Raw genomic sequence first — 24,618 nt, 5'->3', positions numbered from 1 at the left:
CTTCTACAGCCAGCTGTACTGTGGCCTCTCTCCAGCTTCTGGCAAAACATCTCCCACCCTGACAACAGTGAATGTATTTCACGTGGTTGGAGAGCACCAGAGAAGCAGAGAAGCTGGCCAGAAACGCAGCCTGTTAACACTAAGCCCAGCAAGTAGGACATTATCTGCATGTAAACACAGTTCAGGCTTTTCCACTTGGAAGGAAATCCCCTTATCAGCTCAGCCTCAGATGAAACCATCCACGGACACAGTGAGCCTGGCCAAGTGTCCTTGCTGAGAGGAGCTGGTGGCCTTCCCAGGCAACCGAATCTGCACCTTCATGGCCCTTTGGGGAAGGACTTTTACCGTGTCGTGTAAAACAAGATGCCAGACAGAGCTGTTGAGGGGGCAAGTGGAGCATGGAGATAGCACATGGCTGGTTTGCTCAGCTAGATAGATAGTGGGGATTGATGCTGGGAAGGAGCTATGGGGCTGGGGTAGATTTCTTGGGTCAAATGCCTGTTTCTTCTCTATTTGTTTGTTGTTGGAGGTTTTCTGGATTGTGTGTGTGGGGAGTTTGGTTGTTTTTTTTTGTTGGTTTAGGTTGGGATTTTTTTCCTCTTTTCCTGAGGACTGCAGCCCTGCTGCCACTGCAGTGAATGAAAGCATTGTTATTCTATTTAAAGGAAGCAAGAATCAGTAAAAACCTTTCCTCATTGCCTTTATCTTCAAATCATGATCATCCCCCCATCCTCCCCTTCTAGGTATTTTCATCTCAAAACTCACTGGGTCAGTCATGAAGCCTCATGCAGATGAAGACTATGCAGGTTCAGGTGGGATGAAGTCTTTTATTAAAACAACAACAAACAAACCAACCAAAAAAAAAACCCAAAGCCAAAAGTAACTTTGAAGACCTCTGCTGCAATAACACATACTAGCTTGAAAGTGTGTGTGGGGAAAGCCTACCACCAAGAGCAACCAGAAAACCACCCAGTTACAAGGCTTACAGGGTGGCATGATGCCTGTGCTGAACTTCTGAGCACAGCCACATACAGAAGTAGGCAGTGGTCCATAAGGACATCAAGGAAGCACAGGTCACAGAATTAACCAGGTTGGAAAAGACCTCTAAGATCATCAAGTCCAACCTATCATCTAACCCTTCTAATTGACTAAATCATGGCACAAAATGCCTCCTCCAGACTCCTTTTAAATGCCTCCAGGGATGGTGACTCCATCACCTCCCCAGGCAGCCCATTCCAATGGGCAATCACTCTTTAACCTCTCCTAAGCAACCTCCAGGCAAGACATGATCTTCTGCACTCTGTGAGGGCCAGAAAGGTGGTTTTGAAAATGGAATCAGAATCATTTTGGTTGGGAAAGATGTCTAAGATCACCAAGTCCATCCATTAACCTAAGACCACCATGGCCACTAAACCATGACCTGAAGTGCTGTGTGCACACATTTCACCTCGGAAGAGCAAGGATGTGGTGACTCAAGTAGACTTTGGTGAGACTCACTGGTGGGCTCTATGCATGTCTCATACAGGGCTTGAAATGTAAATGTTCTCTGCAGGCAGCATGGCCTAACTCAAGATAAGAGCAGTTAAGTGGAGCTTGCTTGATGAACATGAAGGTTGTGCTCTTCAAGGGCTGGACAGTGCAAACTTTGCTACTCCTCCACATTCCCACCAGCTGCATCAAGATGGTTTTTACAAGCAGCCCTGATAAATCCTCCTGCCTTTCTGAAGTGACTCCCATGCTTTGTAGTGATCCCAAAGGCCCTACACTGGACAGAGCTGTGGTCCTGATTTTGATAATTGTAGCTTTTGATGACATCAGAGCAGCCCTGGACTGAGAGCTGCTGGGAAGGGAAGGAGAAGTGACTACAGGACTGGAGGGGAAAATGAGCTGATAGCATCTTCACTTTTCCCTTCAGGTGCTGCCTACAGAGGAGTCATAAGCAGTGGCCACTGTGCAGGAATGCTGTTCCCAAGCAAGGGGACATGGTTCCAGCTGGGGGACTCCAGCAAGATTCACAGCCCAGCAGCACCACCTGATCCCAGCACTGACCTGCCTCCAGGTAAGACCAAAGCTTGCAAAGCATTTTCAATGTCTTTGGTCTCTGTCAAATCCTCTGAGCTGGCAGACTGTTGCAGTCTGTTGCTCTGCTGCCCCCATCCTGCCCCAAAGACCAGAATTCACACTCCCCAGCTGCAGGGGAGAGCATCCTACTGCCTGAGCTCAAGGGAACAATGTTTCTGTCTGGCTTTCACTGGCACACAGCATCTTTTCCTGGCCCTGCCGAGTCAGTGCAGAGCTCTTGCACTGTGCTGTGGAGGTTTTCTCCACAAAAAGCAGAGGTGCTAACCATGGTGGCATGGCACAGCTCCAGCTCCACTCACACCACTGGGCTCTCCCCCTCCTCTGGCAGCCTGGGGCAGGGCAGCCCTGCACTGTTTAAACAGCTGCCTTATTTCATCTGGGAGGTGGCTGCCCTTCAGTCCTGGGAGAGAAGCTCATCCTCTGCAGGGTTTGCATAACAGCTAACATTGCTCAGCTGAGATCGGCCTGATGAAAGATGGCTATTTCCAAGCAGGTGGGGAGGCTGGAATACATCTGGAACCACTGAAAATTAAGCTGGGAGCAGAAATGAGCCTGAAAGTGGGCTGGTTTCATAGGGCAGCTTTAGGAGGGGCTTCTTTTGCATTCACTGGGGAAGTAGAAAAGTGGAGCTGCTGTGAAAAGGGAGAGCTCTTACAGAGTTCACTCCATTGTTCCAATGAAAGAAATGCTAGCATCATGGAATGGCTTCAGTCTCCACAACAGAAGCCTGAGGTGTGGGGATAAATTAGTAAAAGCTCTTTGAATACCACAGGGGGCAATGGCTCAACACTTGGAATCTGGAGCTAAAGGCAAATCTCCAAAGCAGGCTGAGCTCCTGGGCCATGACTCCTCACATTTAGGCTGTTGAGGCTGCTCAGAATATGACTTAGATCTGGAGGTGAGGTCTGGGCTGGAGTTTGGCCTTGACTAGTTTGGCTAGTCAGAATAGTTCCCCAAACACCGAGTAACCTCTAAGTCAGGTCTGCAGCACATCTCAGAGCCCGGGGTTGGTGTTCGAGAGGAATGTGAAGCATTTAGCAGCAGCGACGTTGCCTGCTTCCAGGAGGATGTGCTGCTGGATTTGCTCCACAGATTCCCTGGGGACAGGCTGAGCTTTAACTGAAAGCTGCTGCAAGCTTTGCAGATTGGTTTGGAGGAGGAGAAGACACGCTGGAACTGCAGAAGATGCACATCAGAGCACAGCCCTCCACTTAGGCAGAAAAGACAAGATGTTGACTCTGACAGCAAGGCTGAAGAAAGCAGCTGGTGAAGCCAGGTCTGGACTCTCAGGAAGCAGGAAAACCTCTCATGTTCCCACTCTGACACAGCCTCAGCACGACTTTCTACTGGGATGCATAGCAACAGCTTTTTGAAGCATCAATAATTTTCATCATCCTCCCCATCTCCTGCGCTGCTACCTCTTTGCCTTCTTCCTGGTGCAGCCACCACCTCTGGGAGCCTGAGCTGCTGCTCAGCCTGGATGGAGACGTGGCTGCAGAGGAGCAGGATGTGTGACAGGTCATTCGGATCGGTGACACCTGATGCTGTCACCCAGGGATTTGCAAACAACGTATCCCACTGCAGCCACTTTGTATTTTGCTGTCTGCTGTTCTGTGAAGCCTGGAAGAGCTCGAGGCTTGGTTTGTATCCTCCTCCACTCGGAGCAGAGCATCCTGCTCTTCCTAGAAGGCATTTTGACGACATACATTCAGTATTGTCCTCCCTGCAGGGCAGTGAGTCAGTGAGTCAGTCGGTCCAGGCTGAGTAGATGTGGCTACAGGCTGTGCTGTTGGAGTTTCAGTTCCCCACCTTTGCTGTTCATGCTTTACTGGGTGAGCTGGAGGCAGCTGGTCTTCCTTCCACAAAGTGTCTGGAAGCAGCAACGATTCTAGGCTTCAGAGCTCCTAGGTGCCACTTGCTGTCCCCTCAGCTTGAAGAACAGTAACTCATTGCTTAGAGAAAAAGAAACAGCCCCAAGTAACTGCCTATCATTAAATCAGCCTCAAGATGGGACAGCAGGAAACCCAGGGGGGTGATGGGTCTGTCACTGCACTCAGAAATGACCCGTGTGGATCCCACCAGAGAATGAACATTGTACAGGAAGGGAAATCTCTGAACTGCTACACCCTCATGGGATCTGAGAATCACCCAAAGGAGTGTTTTAAAGAAAGCCTAAGAGAGTAGAGCAGTTGAGAATCTGCATGGATCAGATCCTGGGGATAGGGAAAAGGGAGGGGGAAGGTGCCAGATGATCCTGTGTGGAAATGCAGACTAAGAGATCTCTTCTGCCTGGAAAAGAGCAGCCTGAGAGAAGATCTTAATGCTGATTACTACCTACAGGGTGGAGGTCATGAGTATGGGACTGGACTCTTCTCCGTGGCAGGCAATGAGCACAAACTAGAACACAGGAGGTTTCTTTTTAACTTAAAGAGAAAATTCTTTGCTTTGAGGGTACTGGAACCCTGGAGCAGGCTGTCCAGAGAGGCTGTGGAGTCTCCTCTGGAAAGATTCTAAACTCACCTGGACATTGTGATCCTGGGCTACCTGATCTAGGAGAACCTGCATTAGCATAGTGATTGGCTAGGCAGGGGTTGGTCTCTTCTGCCAGGCACCCAGTGACAGCACAAGAGGACACAGTCTCAAACTGGCAGGTTTAGGCTGGACATTAGGAAAAAATTCTTCACAGAAAGAGTGATTGGCATTGGAATGTGCTGCCTGGGGAGGTGGTGGAGTCCCCATTCCTGGAGGTGTTTAAGAGGAGGCTGGATGAGACGCTTAGTGCCAGGGTTTAGTTAATTTAGAAGGGTTAGATGACAGATTGGACTTGATGGTCCTAGAGGTCTTTTCCAACCTGGTTGATTCTGTGATCTCCAGAGGTCCCTACCAACCCTGACTGTTCTGTGATTTGGCAAAGGAGACACAAACCAGCTATCCTGCACCACCATACTTGTGTGATGTGACTGTACATCGCTGGAGCTCGGGAGGACCACACTGACCCTGGGCACCACTGTGCTGTTGGGGTGTTACCCAATCAGGTGGGCACTTCGTGAATCTTGGTACCCAGCATCCAGAATCCTGAGAGCAGAGGCCAGGACTCTGCCCTCCCCAGCATGCTGCATGTGATGTCACCCCACTGTCAGAGGACACATTAAGTTGTGGGTAGGTGCTGGCTGTGAGGGTATCCCCAGCTTAGGGTTTCCCTGCTTTGGAGCAGGTCACTGCACTACCTGATTTGTGCTTTTAAAACACTTCAAATGCTTTTTTATGGGTTTAACACTTATTTCCATCCTGATGTGTGTTGCTAATGCAGTCACACGTGGAAAAGCAGCCAGGATACACCACATAAAAACAGGAAAGATCTTTAATCTTAGGGTCACGACAATGACATTTGACATAGCAATGCCACTTGTCCAGTTGCTTTGCTTCTAATGAAGCTGTTTTCTCTTTGAGGCTCTGGGTTTCAGCAGTGTGTCCTGCTGTGAAGCTCTAGGTGAGCAATGGGTCTAGACAAATCTTGAAGGGACTGCAGTGAACTAACAGATGATACCATCCTAGAAGGGCCCAGCACTTGATCTTGCTCTCTTTCCATGAATTTCTTCTTTTGTCTTGAACTGTGTTTATGAATCCCTTAAACAAACCAGTGGGGTTTGGTTCAGTGCTCAGTTTTCTTCAGCCAGTGAATATTAATTCCCTTATTGGGAGAAATAATTGGAATAATGCACAGAGATCCCCAAAACAGCTGCAAATTAAATGATCCTCTAAGTCATTTATAATAGAGAAAGAAAAAAGACATTCATTTTAACACCTGAATTTAACTGTGAAAGCAGAATCAAGAGGCTGAAGACCAGAGGAGGGAATCGCCCTAAATCTTGGGTCATGCAATTTGAGTTCTGCCATTGGAAAACTGTTGCATGTTTATGTTGCACTTCAGAAATTACACTGATGACCCTGCAAAAACACTCAATGGACCAAATTCCTAACATGGCAGGGGTAAATCTGATCAAAATCTATCTCTTCAGAGCACGGCTGCAAGGTACAGCCATCACATGGGAAAGTCTCTAAAGCTAGGCTCAACTTTACACTGGTGCCCAGCCCTTACAAATGCTTTCACACCTCTTTTACAGGATGGGATCCCACTTGCACCAACTATAGCTCACCCCATTTTGGCAATGGACCAAGCCAGCTTGCACCTGCCATGAAGGGGGAACGGGTACAGAAGAGGAATAACCTCTACACCCTGCTCTGCTGCCTCCTAACTGCCTGATCTCACTGAACTCCAAGGAGGCCACTTTGCAGCATCAGACCTCATGGAGCTTTTAGAATCAGAGACTCATGGAATCATTTGGGTTGGAAAAGACCTTTAAGATCATCAAGCTCAGCCATTCTCTAACTGCCAAGCTGCATTGCAGGTGAGGTGCACTAACACTTGTTTGAAAGCTTCTAGAGTTTCTCAGGCATTCATAGCAAGGCCACAAGCTGCTGGATTGGGTAGGAATGCTGGCAGTGGGATCGTGTTTTACCCAGCCCTGGGTGCTCTGATAACCCTCCCTAATCAGTGGCCAATCTCTGCTGGCTGAAAGCCCTCCCTGCTGTACTCTTTCTGGAGCTATTTTTAGCTGACAGAGGGATATTTTGTTTTCTTCTGCTTGTTTGTCAGTGAAGAACTGGCTGTGCCATGTGGCTGCTCTGACAAGAAACTTCCAGTTATTTTTCAGCCCATTCCAGCTGGGATGGAAGCAGGGTTGGAAAAAGTGGTGGCTGTGGGCAGGGTCTCCAGGCAGCAGTGACCCTGTGAACCTCTGCCTATCGAGGTCTCTCTGTGTCCACTTGTAGGAAAAGCCTTCTGGGTTTCTTCTGACTATGGTGTTGAGGCTGCTTTGGGCTGCTTTTCAGTGCTTGGGTTATGTTTACCTGAGCTGCTACTTGCATGAATTCTTACCCACAGTAAGTTTGCAGATGGCAGCAACTTTGGAGGGAGGGTTGATCTCCTTGAGGGGAGGGAGGCTCTACAGAGGGGCCTGGACAGGCTGCATTAGAGGCAGAGGTCAAGCATATGAGATTCAACAAGACCAAGTGCTGGGTGCTGCACTTGGGTCACAACAACCCAGAGAATGCTTCAGGCTTGGGGCAGAGAGGCTGGAAGCTGCCCATCAGAGAAAGACCTGGAGGGACTTTCTCACTCTCTGCAGCTCCCTGAAAGGAGATTGGAGCCTGCTGGGGGGGTGTTGTTTCTTCTCCCTAGCAACAAGTGATGGGAGTAGAGGAAATGGCCTCAAGTTGAACCAGAGGAGGTTTAGGTTGGACATTAGAAGAAACTCTTTCACTGAAAGGGTTCTCAGAGACTGGAACAGGCTGCCCAGGGAGGTGGTGGAACCCCCATCCCTGGGGGTGTTTCAAAGAGGCAGAGATGTGTTGCTTAGGGCCATGGTTTAGCAGCAGGTTTGGTGGAGTTAGAGAATATTTGGATCTTTAAGGCTTTTTCCAACCAAAGCAAGTCTATGAAGGTTGGGGTTTTAGTTGTTTGGGCTCTTTTCACTTGTATTGCACTACGTTTTCCAGGAAGGGCACTTCTACTGTTCAGGTTCTGAATGGCCTCCAAGCATGAGCATCTGAAAACTGAAAATGAAAGCCTAAAATGTCCATGCAGTGATCATCAGTGCATGGACAATTCATGCTTCACCCTGCCAAACAGCTTTCCCAAACTGAGACATAACTGCTTCCACCTCTTCACCCAAGTGCCTGAGCACCACTGCACGTTCCACGCCGGGCTCTGCATTTCGTTTCTCTCAGTGAAGCATTTCAGAGTGACAGCAGCCACTCTCCGTTCCAGGGGGGGGAGGTTCTTCTGGATGAAGGAACTACAAAATGCCTGCAGGATTCCCAAGCCCTCAACTCTCACAGCAACACAGGATGCTAGGGGTTGGAAGGGACACGAAGAGATCATCGAGTCCCTCTTCAGGAAAATACTGGCTGAGGCACTTAGTGCCATGGTCTAGTTGATTGGTTAGGGCTGGGTGCTAGGTTGGACTGGATGATCTTGGAGGTCTTTCCAACCTGTTTGATTCTATGATTCTATGATCCTCTGCCAGAGCAGGACAATCCTATCTAACACAGATCACAGAGGAGCACATCCAGACAGGCATTGAAAGTCTCCAGGGAAGGAGACCCCACAGCTTCTCTGGGGAGCCTGTGCCAGTACTCTGGGTTCCTTACAGTAAAGAAGTTCCCCCTTGTGTTGAGGTGGAGCCTCCTGTGCTGCAACTTACACCCATTGCTCCTTGTCCTCTCAAATGCTGCTGAGTGACAGGTGACTCACAGTTTTACACCAAGGTTTTCTAGCCCATTGAATTCAGATATAAGTGGTTCACAGTAGATAAAACCCTACTGAGAAATGCCAATTGTCTCTGTGTGTGCAGCTACTGGATATAAAACATGCCTAATTAAATCCTGGGAAACTACATTCCTTGCTTTTAAGTCCTCTGTTTGTACATGGACCCAAGGATTCTGGTTTTACACCTTGGAGGAATCACAGGATTTGTTCCCCCACCTCTCTTACGTAGAGTATGTACAGTGCTGGCTCCCTGCAGAGCCATTAAGGTTGGAGTGAGGTGGGGGTCAGCCTCTTCTCGCATGCAACAAGTGATAAGGCAAGAGGAAATGGCCTCAGCTTGTGTCAGGGGAGCTTCAGGTTGAGCATTAGGAAAGATTTCTTCACAGGAAGGGTTCTCAGGCACTGGTGCAGGCTGCTGAGGGAGGTGGTGGAGCCACCATGCCTGGAGGTGTTTAAAAGACACATGGATGTGCTGCTGAGGGATGTGACCAGTGGCAGCGGCTTAGCAGCAGTGGTGGGACTGTGAGCTTCAGGTGAGCATTTGGACTTCACCATCTCAAATGTCTCTTCCAAACTCAACAGTTCCATAATTCTGTCGTTCCAAGATGACTACTCAGGTAGCTCCAGTACCTTTCCATCTCAAAAATGGTACTGGACCCAGCCTTGGAGCTGAACTAGACCTCTACTGAGATCTTTCCTCTTGCTCCAGCTCAACATTGCACCCCTCTTTGGTCTGGCCTCTGCCAGTTCCCACCAGTCACTGAGGCTGGATTTCTAACAGCAGAATCCATCAGAGCTGGATTAAAACCACTACATTTGCTTTCCTATCCAGAATCTGACTGATTTGATCATTTTTTTTTTTCAATGAAAATATCTTCCATTTTCTAGTTTATTAACCCAAAAGCCATTGGGCAGGCCAAATACAGTTTGATGGGCTAGGCTGTAAAGATGCTTGTTGGCTTTCAAGACAGTTGTTGGATCCTAATCATTTCTGCTAGCTTTGGTTGAGATTCCTGAGGCAATAATAATGGAAGCTGTAAAAATATGTCCTTCATTCACCATGCCTTGACGTCAGGAGTTTACTGCCCTAATCATTAACCAGCCTCCTGCATTAGCTATGAAAATTGCTCTGTAATATTTATGAAATGTGACCTTTGTTAATTCAGTGCTGCAAAGTGTTGGATTGATTCTGTTTGCAAGTGGAACAGATTTCCAAATCACCCAGCGATTAGTACAGTTTGATCTAAGCAGCCTCTCTCTGCATGGGGCAGCCTTCTCCTGAAGCAGCAGGAAGGCTGGCAGGAACCAAATGCATTTTCCATCAGGCTGTAACACCTGCTTGCACTACATCATCCCTGGCAAAGGGGACTGCTGAGGGAATATTCCCAGGAAGGGAAAAGAGGAACCAGGATTTGAAAGCTTTTATTTTGTGTGTTATGAGAAATAACTCACTTTAAAAAGACCAACGTACCTACACGACCAAAAATGTTTGCTGGGTGTGATATGGAGAGATTCAAAACCCACCTGGATGTGTTCCTGTGTGACCTACCATAGATGATCCTTCTCTAGCAGGAGTATTGGGCTGGATGATCTTTCAAGGGCCCTTACAACCCCTAATGTTCTGTGATTCTGTGACACCATGAGAGGAAATCAAGAGGAAACAGGACACTCTCAGGCTGAAATGGGCATTGTGAGCCATGCCCCACTAGAAAAAGTATCTGCAACAGCTCACCAGTGGTGTTCCACCTGGGCCCAGGACTGGGACCAGTTTTCCTTAGTAACTTGATCAGTGATCTGGATGAGGGGATTGAGGCAGCCTCAGGGAGTTTGCAGATGCCACCACATTGAGTGACAGTGTTGATCTCCTTGAGGGTAGGAAGCCTCTGCAGAGGAACCTGACCAGGCTGGATTGATGGGCAGATGCCAATTGTCTGAGGTTCAACAAAGCCCAGTGCTGGGACCTGTGCTTGAGTCACAACAACCTCATGTGATGCCACAGGCATGGGGCAGAGTGGCTGGAAACTGCCAAGCAGATGAACACCGAAATGATTCTGTCAGTGTATGAAAGCAATTCCAAGTGACAGCAGGGAGATTCAGGAGCTCTGTGGAGATGCCTTGGTCTGTGACTCTCCAAATCACCACAAGGCCACTATTAGAAGGGGATGGTAAGGTTCCTGCTGCAGCCCATGCAACCATCAGTTTCTGCCTCTGAAAATCACACAGGACAATCTGTACCACTTCAGTGTATGTGGTGTGTTGAAGGAACCAAGTTTCTTGGAGTGCCAAAGGTGCTGGGTGAATATCAGGCAGTCACATCATGCAGGACTGTTCAGAGCAGATGATCAGCACTGTGCAGCATCTCCAGCACTCACATTTCCCACCCCCAGAGCTCTCTGTGGCCAGTGTCAGTGCTCTATTTCCCACACAGACAATGAACACTGAGAATGACAGTATGGCAGGGGTCGGAAGGGACTTCTGGAGACCATCTAGCCCAACACCCTGCTAAAGTAGGTATGCCTGGATCAGACTGCCACGTGGAAGGTAAACCTGTGAGACACGATGCCATGAACAAACTGAGCATCTTCCTGTCCCCACATTAGTCCCCTGAGCTTGGCCACTAGTGAGGGACAAAATTAGACTTTGGTTGGATAAGCCAAGATGAGCTCTGATGAAATCTTGACGCAGACTCGTAAAGGATACCCATTTGGCCCCTGGTAGGTCTGGTTTATGTTCCTCTAGCGTGACATCCGACTGTGCTTTCCTTTGCAGGAAACAAACATCCTCTTGGATAAAGCAGGGCCTGGAAAGGCACTGCGGCACCACCCGCTCCCTGCGTGGGAACAGACAGGGAGGCTGGGGCAGAGCTGCGGCAGGACCGGAGGCAAGTCCTCATCCAGAACAAACTGGGGCAGCTGCCCCACAGACAGTGTGGCTCTGCCAGGCCTGCAGCTGTTCCAGCCTACTGGGCTTTCACAGGTCAAGGATGCTTCTCAGGAGGAAGGTGCTTAGGTCCTTACAATGGTCCTGCCTTTCAACCTGGAGTTCTAGCACTGATTTTCCATGTATGAAACAGGACAAAACATTAACCCGCAGGGTGTGAGTGACGTGAAGGTAGCAGCACAGGCTGCAAAAAGAAAGTCCTACTTGTGCTCTGCTGCAGAGTCAATCTGCCACGTTCATGGTTTGGTCCTAGAGCTCCAAGCTGCCTGCAAGCCTGGCCAACAGTGCCTGATGGACCTCCTTGCTCCCTGCGACCTTGACAATGCACCGGTAAGCACAGGAGCTGCTACAGAAACAAATGTGAGTTGTGCCTGTGAGTGCCATGGGCTGCTTGGCATCTGGCCCATATGTGTGCCACGCATTCCCAGAACTCCACAGAATCAGGGAGTCCTCCTTCCTCCACTTCACTCTGCTGTTCCTCGAGGAAAAGGTAAAAATACACACATCTGAGCAAGGGAAAAGCGAGAGATAAGTTAGAGACATGGAGCTGTTAGAGCAGATTCAGAGGAGACCATGAAGGTGATCAGAGAAACAGAATGAGCAGCTACTCTGATGGGATGAGCTCAGCCCCTCCAGGTGTCCCAGGGACACACTCATGGCATAGTAAAGGTGGTGGGATGGGCAGTCAGAAGTGGGGCAGCAACAGCCCAGGAGGAGCTGCCCTTCAGCTTTTGCTGGGGCTCCAGTGTATGGGTTTATTGTATGTGCCTACACTGGTGCTGACTGGGTGAAGTCTTGGAAGGTAGTTATGCCATAAGTCTGACACAGGCACAGGTCCAATGGAATGGGGGAGGCTGAGAGAGAAATTATTTGGGCAGCAACGTGTCTAGAAATTCCCAGGCTCCTGCTGCAGAGCAGTGCTAGGGCCAGGTTCTTCCCCACTGAGCCAAGCAAGTTCTGCTCTGCAGAAGTTAGCACCAGCTTTTCTGTTTTCAGCATCACAGATTGCTCTGGCAAACCAAAGTATTCTGCTGCTACTGTGTCCTCCTTTGAAGATGGAGCTCTCTCCACCACACGCTGCTGGCCTCTTCTAGCCAACAGACCCAAGAGTAAGTGTGCTGTAAAAGCCCCAACGTGGCTGTGTAATGTCTGTGAGATCCCCACAGCCACCATGTGAAATCCCCATTTGGTTTCAGGTCTTCTCTTTGCCTTTTCCCCCAACCACTTCAGCATTTTTGGGCTTTTGAAGGTTTAGGAGTTTCTACTTCGTTGCACAATTAGGAAATGGAGAGCTGTGGTTTATCATCTTGTTTCCTGTGTAACACAAAGGGGCTGGGAGATGGGGGTAGGTGGTGGATGTGTGTGGTGTGCGTGCAAGGTGGGGTGAGGAGACCAGGCTGCCTAGAAAGTGGGTGTGCAAAACCATCAGACATCTTCCCTGGGTCCCACTGGTGTGAAGAGAAGGCTGCAGCCACATTTGTCTGTGACTTCTGGAAAGTACCCCTCACCCCAAGGTGGTGTCCTGCAGCTTATCATCTCTGGAGCACTCAGACTGTGGTTCAAAGGCATGGTCACCCTCCTCTCTTGGCAATGGGCACTGCAGAGCAAGTGCCAAGGTCTGTCTCTTCTCCATCAACATCAGCAACATCATCTGCTCTTAAAACCTTCTCCTGTATTGCAATCAGAATCATAGAATTGGTTTGTTTTGCTCCAGAAGTGTTTTGGTAGATTGACAGAATGGTTTGGGTTGGAAGTGACCTCAAAGATCATTTAGTTCCAACCCCCTGTCACAGGCAGGGACATCTCCTACTAGACCAGCCTGTTCAAGGCCCCATCCAACCTGGCCTTGAACACCTCCAGGGTGGCTGTATCCACAACCTCCCTGGGCAACCTACTCCAGAGTCTCCCTGCCCTTGGTTTGTTGACTAGGAAGCATTTTCACCAGTTGTGACAAGGGGCATGGAGGGTATGAAGGGTGGTCTGTCTGTGAAAATGCAGGCAGCACTGATGGAGAGGTTGCTGGTCCCTGGCAAAGGTTCCCTTTCCTCTCCAACCTGTGCCCTGCCAGGACCCCCGAGCTGGGACAATGACAAGCAGGAGGAAAAATGTTTTTTTGTAAACAGCTTTCCATGTGCCAGAGGAATGCAAAGTTCTGCATCAAAGTGGCTATGGATATATACACACATATAAAAGTCACATTAGCTATCTCAAGGCATAAACAGCAGCTTTTGTCCCTTCAGCAAAACCCAAACCATCACAGTCAGCCTTTGCAAGTCACATAGCCACTTACTAAGGTGCCATCGCTTTAGGGATCCGACGTGGGGGGAAGAGCCTGGATTAAAGGAAATGTGTTTTGTTTTTAACCAGAAGTGTTCTCCACAAAACTCTTCTGCTGAGAGGATGACTAATGTAACCAGTGTGTGCTCTGAAGCGTGTCATGAACGCTTCTTTATGCTTTCCGAGCACACAAAGAGAAACCCCAGGAGAGAATTAATTTACAAATCTGATTAAGCCTAGTGCCTGAGTGGCAAAAAGCACCACACAATAAAGAGGAGGCTGCACAGGTAAACAAAGCTTGAATGAAACGAAGCAAACATCCCCCATGAAGAGCCCAGATGTGTGCACTTTAGGCCATTTAATGGTTCTGATTAGTTGTCAAAGGCACAGGCAATGAAAGCAGAGGTCATGCTGAGTTACTACTTCCAAGCCCTTCTTCATTAAGCCATGGTACTGCTGTCCAGTGTTAAGCAGGTGTCTTCATCTGGGAAGCCAAGGCAAGCCTGCAGAGGAATGAGTCAAAAGATAGGGGCTGCTACCTAAAGTCAAGGCAGGTTTACAGCATGGTCCTTGGGCAGTCTCAATGGAATGAATTGGGGTGGGTCAAGAATTTGCCATCTCCCAGGGGGTTTGTCCTCTGCCAGGTACACCTATTCCCCCATCATTGACCCATGCAGTAGGGCAAAAGTGCCCCAGCACCAGCTCTTCCCCCTTGTGTGAAAGATCTGCAGTGCTTTGCACAGGGCCATGAAAGTTCACCACAAGCCAGCAATGTGCTCTTGTGGATCAGAAGGCAAATGGTCTTCTGGGGTGCATTAAGAAGAGTGTGGCTAACAGGTCAAGGGAGGTTCTCTTCTCCTTCTACTCTGACCTAGTGAGGTCTCATCTGGAGTACTGTGTCCAGTTCTGGGCTCCTCAGTTTAAAAGAGAAAGGAAACTACTGGAGAGAGTCCAGCAGAGTCTATGAAGAGGCTGAGGAGATTGGAGCATCTCTGTGAGAAGTGAGAGACTGTCCAGCCTGAAGAAGAGCAGCCTGAGAGGGAATCTGCTCAAGGCTGATCAATACCTAAAGGGCAGGTGTTAAGAGGATGGAGCCAGTCTCTTTTCAGCAGTGCCCCATGGCTGGATGAAGGGCAATGGGCACAAACTGGACCCCAGGAGGCTCCACCTAAACATAGGCAAAAACATACTTCCCATGAGGATGGCATAGCCATGGAACAGGCTGCCCAGAGAGGTTGTGGCGTCTCCCTCCTGGGGACCTTCAGAACTCATCCAGACATATTTCTGTGCAACCTGATCTAGGAGAAGCTGCTTTAACAGAGGACTTGGACTAGTTATCTCCAGAGGTCCTTTCAGTCCCACCATTCCATGGCACTCTGAATGTCCTGCCCCAGCCTCCTTTGGCAGCAGTCCTGGCTGCCTAAGTCTGGACAAAAGCTGCCTTTTGTGTGGCTGTGTCAGTCTTCAATCATTCATATTTATAAGGTAGGTTATGATAGCATTTCAGAAGCCAGCAGTCTTACTGATCAGCAGTCTGAGTTTCCCTGCCTCCAGAGGCTTGCTGAGTTCACAGGAGAGCGGATGTTAATCACAGTCCCTTACTGCTCTAGATCAGGAGTGCCTTCAAACTCCAGAAGCTGAAGCTTTAACTCTCAGCAGTGCACCTCTGGATGTTAGAGCTACCTCAACTCCTGAGATGACTGCCAATATACACACCACCTCCAAGCAACCCTCAGCGTCTCTTTCAAAACCAAAAAGATGACACAGTGATGTGGCATGACTGGCCAGGGATGACACTTGGACTAGTAGGAGTTGTCCCTGCCCATGGCAGAGGGGTCTGAATTAGATGATCTTGAAGGTCTCTTCCAGCTGAGGCCATTCTGTAATGACTCAGACTTTGCCCTGTGAGTATGTGATGAAATGTCCTGTCCTAGTGCTGCCATAACAGTCACCTGACATAGGTCCACCATCCACAGCACATCCAAATGGAAAGCAGCAAGTGAAAATCCATCCTTTTGTTACACTGGTGCCAGTGAAGAGAAGGACATTTTGTGGTGGAAGCCCTGAACTGGACTCACAGTATCCAAGTTACTACAGGTATGTCATTACACCTGCTAAGGAGATCCAGAGATTTCTCTGTTTCTACTTCCCTCTGGCTAGGGAAGATTTATTCACAACGACTTTCTCATACCTCTGTCTGTTCTGTCCATGTTAACTGGGATCTTCACATTAAAAAAAGCCTTGACTGTGTAGATCATCTGGACAAGTGGGACTTCACCTCCTGTAGATACCAAGAGACCAACAACAGTGAAGAAGTGGAGAGCTACGAGTGCCCTGACAACTTAGAAAATGGAGAACCCATGAAGTAATGCCCTGAAACTTGTTTTCTGTGGGCTGGTGAGACGTGCTTGCTTACACAATGCAGACACTGTCAGTGAAGCAGGAACTCCTCTCCTCGCCATGAAGTCTCTGCACTGTGACCACAGGGAGTCCAACACCTTGGACATGGCTCAGGAGGAGAATCTGTGTTGCACGAAAGGAGAGGAATGGAAACAGCATGAAACCTTCAGCAACAAAGGAAGGCAAACAAAACCAGGACAGACGGGACCAGAGACACTGAGCCAAGTACAAGGCAGAAAAAACCCACCCAAAAAGCTGGATGGAAAACAAGAAAACCAAGAAAGTGAAATTCTCCACTCTGGCCCCCAGTTCCTTCCACCTCACTTGTACCTTGTTACTGGAATCTCCTCCAGTGCTAAAAGGAGTGTATTGATGCAAAGGATGTGGCACCCCAAGTGACACTTGCATGGTAAACATCTGCCTGAGGATGAAGATTGTCCCTTGCAATTTTTGTGGGCACCACATTTAGCAAACAGTGCCCTGTGGGTTCAGTGAGGCTGGGTCCTAACCCCTCTGTGCTACAACATTTTGGATTCTGGCCCCTAAACAGACAGGGCAGTCTAAACAATACTTTTATTGCCTGCCAAGTTGCTTTGAGCCAGTTGTGCCTTTTGGTGGCCATTCCTTTACACACACACACCACCCCCCCATGCCCCCGCCCTCTCATTGCAGAAGTGTTTTGGGGTTGTTGAGCAAAGCTCTTCCCTTTGCTGGAATCCAGTGCCTCACACAAAGCATGAAACTCTACACTTAGCTGGGAGGTAACAGAGGGAAGTCCCACATATGATCATTGTTGGCCAGACCTACGCAGCCTTCCACCCACCATCCCTGACAAGAAGGATTCGCTCACTCAGTTCCCTCCACACAGTGATAGCTGGAGTCTGCCAACACTTACATCCTCATTAGCATGATTGATTTCCCATTATCTAAATAATGACTGCAGATTTCACATGTTCACGTTACCTGCTTTGCCATTTGTTCAAGAGCAGCAGTGGCCTGTCACCACTGTCACCACAAGCTGATGCCACTAAATTTGTCTTTATTTTGCAGCTTGCATTTTCCTACCAGTTTGGGGGAGAACTCCAACCAGCACCAAGAGGTCTCTGGGTGCTTCGTTCCCTGCACAAAGCTGGAGCCAGATCTCTTGCAGGCTTCTCTAAAGACCTTCAAGACCTGCCTGTGTGACCTGCCCTAGGCAACTCTGCTTTAGCAAGCAAGTTGGGCTCGATGGTCTCCAGAGGTCCATTCCAACCCCTAACATTCTGTGTTTCTATGACTGTCGTGCTGGAGGTGCCAAAGGCTGCTCAGATAACCCTGCTCAGTGCCTCAGTCTCTTCACTGTCAGAACATTTTCCTGATATCTGACCTCCTCTCTGCAATTCAAATGCATTGCTGCTTCCTCTCTAGGATGCTGAAAGCTGATGATTTCCTGCTTGCACTGGGGTGCACTCAGGTTTTTGCATAAGACAGGGAGCTTCTTATGGCCCTTCTGCTTGACTCTTCACTCAGTTTCCATGCTCATTCCAACAAAAGAGAGTGGGAAACTGTAGTTGCCTGATGTGGAATAACAAACTGTGTAAGACAGTGTGAAATCAAGCCCATAATTCTTTATTCTGAGCCATACGCTGCAGATACAGTTCCTATAGAGTGCTCATTTAACATTCAGTTTCATATCTCCATAGGAGTAATTAGCTTGCAATGAGGAAAATCATTTAATTAGGCCCACAACTGATTAGAGCCTGGTGCATAGCCTGTCGAAATAAAGGAGAAGATACAAATTGATTTCAACATGTTTTGGGTCAGACCCAATCTTCCAAAGCAAATAGAGAGATAAGCCAGCATCTGCTGACTATTCACTTGCCAAGTCTTTGTGCTGATCTCTAATTTTAGGTCCTGCAGGCAATTGTCCAGGTTATTTGCCACCTGGGCTCCCCTGATCTTCTCTTGGATGTGTGTATCAATGTACGAGTTCTCTTATCTCTCTCAGGCTAATACTGGCCCAATTCAACCAGCAGTAGTGGCCAACTCTACTAGCAACATGGCCCAACATACAACCTATCCCAGGTTCAGGATCAATAGCAGTTCCTCCCTCATTCAGCTGAACAGCAATCTACTTACCTAATTACCAGTAGTTATGAAGGGGCTGAGCTGGCTAACATTGACTAAGCAGTCTAAAAGGGGTGAGTTGGAAGTTCCATGAAGTGCAAAGCATCACTGCCTCTGCTCAATATGGGGTGCATGTATGATCTCCCCACCACAGATCCACTTGGATCCATCATGGCTAATACAAGTAAGTGACACAGGATCCCTGTGGCTGGCAGTAGATTTCCATCAGCCACATAAGGCATTAATTTTTCCCTGCTGGGAACAGAACTCATTTGCTTACATGCTGCAGGCCTAGAAATACATTACAGACATCCACTCCTTGGTAAACAAAAATCTGCTCTCCACTCCTGAAGAGGGGCTGCACGAAAAGGTACCAAGAGTCCACCTCTCATTTCCCTCTCACTTCAAAATCAGTTGACTTTGGATGTCCAAGAACCCAGGTGAGCAATCTCCATGCTTAAGTTTGCAAACAGAGCTTTTTCTCTCTTGGTGCCTCATCTGTGATAAATACTCTATACCCTAATGGCCACTAACTACTTTGCTGGTCTCCATAGGACACATCAACTCATTCTTCCATATCCAGATGGATGTTCAGACTAAAGATCAATGCAAATTCGTTGGAACTGCTTTTTACAGACTCAGCAGATGTGACTGACAGGTACACAGGAAGCATGCACCTTGGTAAGGAAATGTTCTTCTTTCTTGTGCATGGGACAGATGCCATTGAGACTGTGTTACCACTGACTGGTTTTATTCATAAGGCCCATAGTTGCCTCCCTGTGCCCTTCAAGTGGACATTCTGTTTGCCAAAGGCAGACAAACATTGGAACAGGCTGTCCAGGGAGGTGGTGGAGTCATCATCCCTGGAGGTATTCAAAAGAAGTGTAGACATGGCACCCTGGGACATGGTTTAGTAGGCATGGTGGTGCTGGGTTGATAGTAGGACTTGATGATCTTGATTCTATGATTCTCTTCTACAATTCCAAGATTTCAGCTGTCTTATACATTAAGTTCTTTACTATGACGGTGGTGAGGCACTGAAAGGGATTGAGTTGTGGACACCTCATCCCTGGAAGTGTCTAAAGACCAGGCAGGATGAGGCTTTGAGCAACCTGCTCTAGTGGGAGGTGTCCCTGCCCATTGCAGGCGTGTTGAACCTAAATGATCCTGAGGGTCCCTGCCAACTCAAACCATCCTCTGATTCAGTACAAACTGTCAGCTGTGGTTTAGGTGAAATAGAGCTGAGGCAGAGCAGGATGATGGAGTAAATCAGTGTCCCTCAAGCTTTTCAGTCTCTGCCTCGCTTCAGTCAGTTAAGAATAATTTCATGCCTGATCACAACGATGGCTGCAGGGCCTGGCGGCAGGGTACTGCATGTCTGGCTGGCTGGGGAGTGCTGGCAGAGAGGAGCATTCGAGGTCTCTGCAGCCAAACTCTCAAGGACACTGAGATACAAGTGTGGCCTTTCATAATACAGCAATTAACAAGAAATTAACGTCGCAAAGGACTGAGGTTCCGTTTGAAGCACTGCTTATTTCACAGCTGGTTTCCAAACGTGTCTGTTCCGTAGCATTTCATAAACCCTCCCTAAATCCCAAACACCACCAAAAGAAATTCAGCTATTTTGGGAAGGCCAGTGATGCAAACAGTGCAGCAGACACCTGTTCAAGAGCAGACAGCAAGCTGGGCTAGCAAGCATCAAGTAGAGAGCCCACCAAGCCAGATGTGTGGGAATCACTCAGGTCCATGGCACCCTACAGTGTCTGTGCTGTTTAAACATTGTTATGGTGTTGGGACCAAGTCACTCCCCAAGCCTATGCATGAGTAGAGCTGTAGAAGTATGAGAAATTGAGGAGCAATCCAGAAGGCACACAGGATGAGACTGAGTAGAGCTGTAGAAGTATGAGAAGTGGAGGAGCAATCCCGAATCATAGAATCAACCAGGTTGGAAGAGACCTCCAAGATCATCCAGTCCAACCTAGCACCCAGCCCTATCCAATTAACTAGACCATGGCACTAAGTGCCTCATCCAGGCTTTGCTTGAACACTTCCAGGGATGGTGACTCCACCACCTCCCTGGGCAGCCCATTCCAATGCCAAACACTCTCCCTGTCAAGAACTTCCTCCTAACATCCAGCCTATACCTGCCCCGGCACACCTTGACACTGTGTCCCCTTGTTCTATTGCTGGTTGCCTGGAGATTTCATAGGCACTATTCCCCCACACCACACAGTCCTTCGAACACTGAGGCAGCAACCCCACGTACCTTCATGTCACATAACCTCAGCTGTAAGCTCTGACAGCAGCTCTCTGGTGTGCTGTCACACACCTTCAAACACTCCCACCCCAACCTGTAAGCCACACATAAAAGCATGACTAAAAGCCACATGTGCACTGGTAGCAGCCCAGAGGAGATACAGAACCAGGTGGCTGCAGTGTCCTCTGCCATTCGAGATCAGGGATGGAGAATGGTCTTTGGCTCTACTTTTTATGACTGGGTAGAGGTAAAGTGTCTCACCTGGGCTTGGGCACTGCCAAAATTGGTACTCCTGAAACGTCTTTTTATTCAACTTTCAGGTGTTTGGGTCTCTGCATCTAGGAAACAGAGTTAGTGACCTGAATGAGAGGTGAGATGAGAAATTAAAAGGGATTTGAGATGCTGAAACTTGTCAGTGCCAGCTCTGAGAGCAGATCCCCCTTCTGTGTGGGAAGACAATTAACCCTTTGCTAATTACCTAAGCCTTGCAACACCCAAGGAAACAGGAGGAGGGGCTCCAAGGCACAGTGAAAGAGGCTATTTCTGGACATAGGGATAAGACCCAGCAAGGGATTAAAAAAGATGGAAGAAAGAAACATGCAGTAGCTGCCACAAGTGAAAAGCACGGAAGGTCTGATTATTTCTTTAGGGCTGTACATGGGGGAACAGTGCATGAAGCTGTCTGATCCCCAGCTGCAGCCCTCTGCCTCCCTCACAGCTCAGGGCAGCCAGCACTCCCATGTCACTGATCTCACATGCCAGGCCAGGGGACTGATTTTGGAACAGAAAGGCGTTGCAGCATCGGAGAACATAAATACTACCCCTCCGATCGCAAACGTGCAGGCAGTGAAGAAACCATAAACAGTTCAGGGTTTGGGGTGTGGCTGCTGATGGCTCTCCCTTCTGCTTCTAAATATAAAGTTTTTCAAACTTCACCATGAAGTGACAGTGACCCTCTTATCACTGAAGGCCAGCTGTTTCTTTAGCACTCAGCTGCTCCTGCTGCTCGCTGGTAGAAATGGAGGTGGGGGGTGGGGGGAGCTATTTAGAGATGCAGATCTGCGAAGCCTCTGAGCATGTGCATCTTAGAGCTTGGCCTTCAGCTCTGAAAAGTAATTTGGATCATCTTCTCTCACACCTATTTTACACCTCTGCACTCACACTGCCACCACCAAAGCCAGCTGTGGTTCACTGGCACAAATCAAACCAGAGCCAGAACGATTCACTGTAGGTATTTTAATAGCCTGCTGAGAAGGATGGATTCCACAGCGTGTGTACAAAGCAGCTGAGGCACATTCAGGCACATCTCCAAAGCAATACAGGTGCTGCTAGATCACTGTGGCCAGGGCAGAGAACAGTGCTGCCTGATCTGTGCATTTCTTTACACACAGTCAGGCAAAGGGAACTTTAATTCTGTGCAGCCAGCACAGACACATGCAAAGCTGGTTTCAGGTTATTTCGTAACAGAAAGCAACGTCAAAGAAGTGTCTAAACTGGCTTCCAGTTAAGTCCACAGCACAACTGCCACAAATGTCCACAGGTTTGCAGTGAGAACTGCACTGCCTCACCCACTTGCAGCAGAACTTCCAACAGTTCAAGCAGCAAGTGGGAAATGTTAACAGCAATGTTTTCACCCTTGCAATCCATGCAGCAACACAGAATCACAGAATCAGTCAGGGTTGGTAGAGACCACAAGGATCAGCCAGTTCCAACTCCCCTGCCATGCCCAGGGACACCCTACCCTAGATCAGGCTGGCCAGAGCCCCATCCAGCCTGGCCTTAAACACCTCCAGGGGCCTCAAGCACCTCCCTGGGCAAGCCATTCCAGGCTCTCACTACTCTCATAGTGGAGAACTTCCTCCTCACATCCAGCTTGAACCTACTCATCTCCAGGTCTGCTCCATTCCCCCTAGTCCTGTCACTCCCTGATAGGCGAAAAAGTCCTTCTCCAGCTTTCTTGTAGGCCCCCTTCAGATACTGAAATGCCACAATAAGGTCACCTGGGAGCCTCCTCTTCTCCAGACTGAACAGCCCCAACTCTTTCAGTCTGTCCTCATAGAAGAGGTGCTCCAGCCCTCTGAGCATCCCTTCTCTGGACACGCTCCAGCACATCCCTCTGCCTCATGATTCCTGGAGTCAGCCTTTTCCCAAGCAGATAGAAAATTCTCTTCAATTACATTCACAGTGCTGCCTTCTTGATTCCCTGACATCACTTCCAACCTGGCATTCCACAATTTCTTCAAGGCATTGTACTTTTGTCTTACCTCTGGACCAAATGTGACCTGTGTGTCAGCAATGTTCCAGAGCCACCATACACTTGTGTGCCTGAGGCCACGAGATACATACTAATAAACTATCAGGTGTAATGTATGTGTAGTTTTACCACAATCTTGTAAAAAGAGTAAAGCATAATCCTTATTTTAATCTAAATTGCTATCATCCTTGTTAAAGGAAACTGTAGCTGATATAAATCTGGAGACAAGGAGGCAGAGGGGAGACCTTCTCATTCTACAACTACTTGAAAGAAGACTGGACAAAGGTAGGTGTTGGTTTCTTCTCCCTAGTAACAAGTGATAGGACAAAACGAAATGGCCTCAAGTTGCACCAGGGGAGGTTTAGGTTGAATGTTAGAAGAAGCTTGTCCAGTGAAAGGGTTCTCAAAGACTGGAACAGGCTGCCCAGGGAGGTGGTTGAATCCCCATGCCTGGAGGTGTTTCAAGAGGCAGATGTGGCAGATGGTTTAGTGCCAGACTTGGTAGAGTTAGAGAACGGCTGGACAGGATGATCTTAAGGTCTTTTCCAACCAAAACGATTCTATGAGTCTATAATCATCTACCACAGGACAACATTCTGCTGCCTTCCTGTATGCTGAACAGCTCTTACTCAAGCAGTTCAATTAAAATCAATGGGCCCACTTGTGTGCCCAAGTGCTGCTCTGCAGGGACTGATTACAGGCTTCAGCACTTTTGGCCTGAAGATATGCCAATGTGTGATCACAGCACAGCTTCGAATGTGCCTATTTTAAAATGGTTTGCTGGTGTTAAAACCAACCAGTTTCAGGCAACAGCTGTGCAGCAGCTATCTGAGATAAGGATGCAAAGTTAGCAGAGCAAATAGGATGGTGTGGACAGGAAAGGTGCTGAGCTCCTTCCTGTTCAGCCTGAGTGCCAGGAGCCAGGCTATTCTGGTAGATGGCTGCTGTGTATCCAGATGAAGAAAGGCAGCTGAATTTGCTGGCAAGGGTTGGAAATCTGGCAGTAACTGACTGCATTTCTGAGGGCTTTCTGCTGCTCCTTTCCCCCCCCCCTTTTTTTCAGCAGGTTGGACTATAGTGTAGAGTTCAGTAATTCTTCTAAACCTCTGTGCCTGTCTTTACAACACTGCTGCCTCACTCTCTTGCCTGTGTGCTGTGAGAGGGCAGGGAGGTCTGTGCCAGACACATTTTAACAGCATCTCTGGCGTCCCATTTGTATTGCTTCCCTCAATCCATTCAATTTTTTTGCTATACTTTCCAAGATGAGAGCAGAAGGATTTTCCTTTGGTTGTAGCCATACGCCAACATTCTTCTGATTATAGCCTCGATGGCATGAAGAAACAGAATTGAAATCTGCTGGAAATGTCAGCTAGCTTTAGGAAACTCCTCACATTCTGCTAGTGGTGAGAAATGCCACAATGGGCATACCAAGACCTCATTTTTTTTGCTGTAAGATGCACAAGGGCCCAACCCTGGTCTGGTGATAGAATCATAGAACTGACCAGGTTGGAAGAGACCTCCAAGATCATACAGTGCAGCCTATCACCCAGCCCTCTCCAATCAACTAGACCATGGCACTAAGTGCCTCATCCAGTCTTATGGGCCTTCTATTTGCTGATGTCTGGGAAGGAGGTTGGCCTTTTTTTTTCCCCCTTGATGCATGCCAAGCACTCTGGATGCTGTCAAAGTCACACTTTGAGAATCAGGTTCAGTTTTGGGACCTTCACTACAAGAGAGACTCTGAGGTGCTTAAGTGGGTCCAGAAGGGCAATGGAGGTGGTGAAGGGCCTGGAGAACAAGTCCGGTGACAAGCTGGTGAACTGGGGGTGTTTAGTGTGGAGGAGGCTGAGGGGAGACCTTCTCACACTGTACAACTTCTCGAAAGCAGGCTGGAAGCAGGTGGGGGTTGGTCTGTCCTCTGAAGGGACAAGTGACAGGACAAGAACAGCTGCCAAGCTGCAGTAAGGGAGG

The sequence above is a fragment of the Pogoniulus pusillus genome, chromosome 11, assembly GCF_015220805.1.
Source record: "Pogoniulus pusillus isolate bPogPus1 chromosome 11, bPogPus1.pri, whole genome shotgun sequence".
Lineage (NCBI taxonomy): Eukaryota > Metazoa > Chordata > Aves > Piciformes > Lybiidae > Pogoniulus > Pogoniulus pusillus.
The sequence above is the reverse complement of the archived record's forward strand: the minus strand, read 5'-3'. Positions refer to the sequence as shown.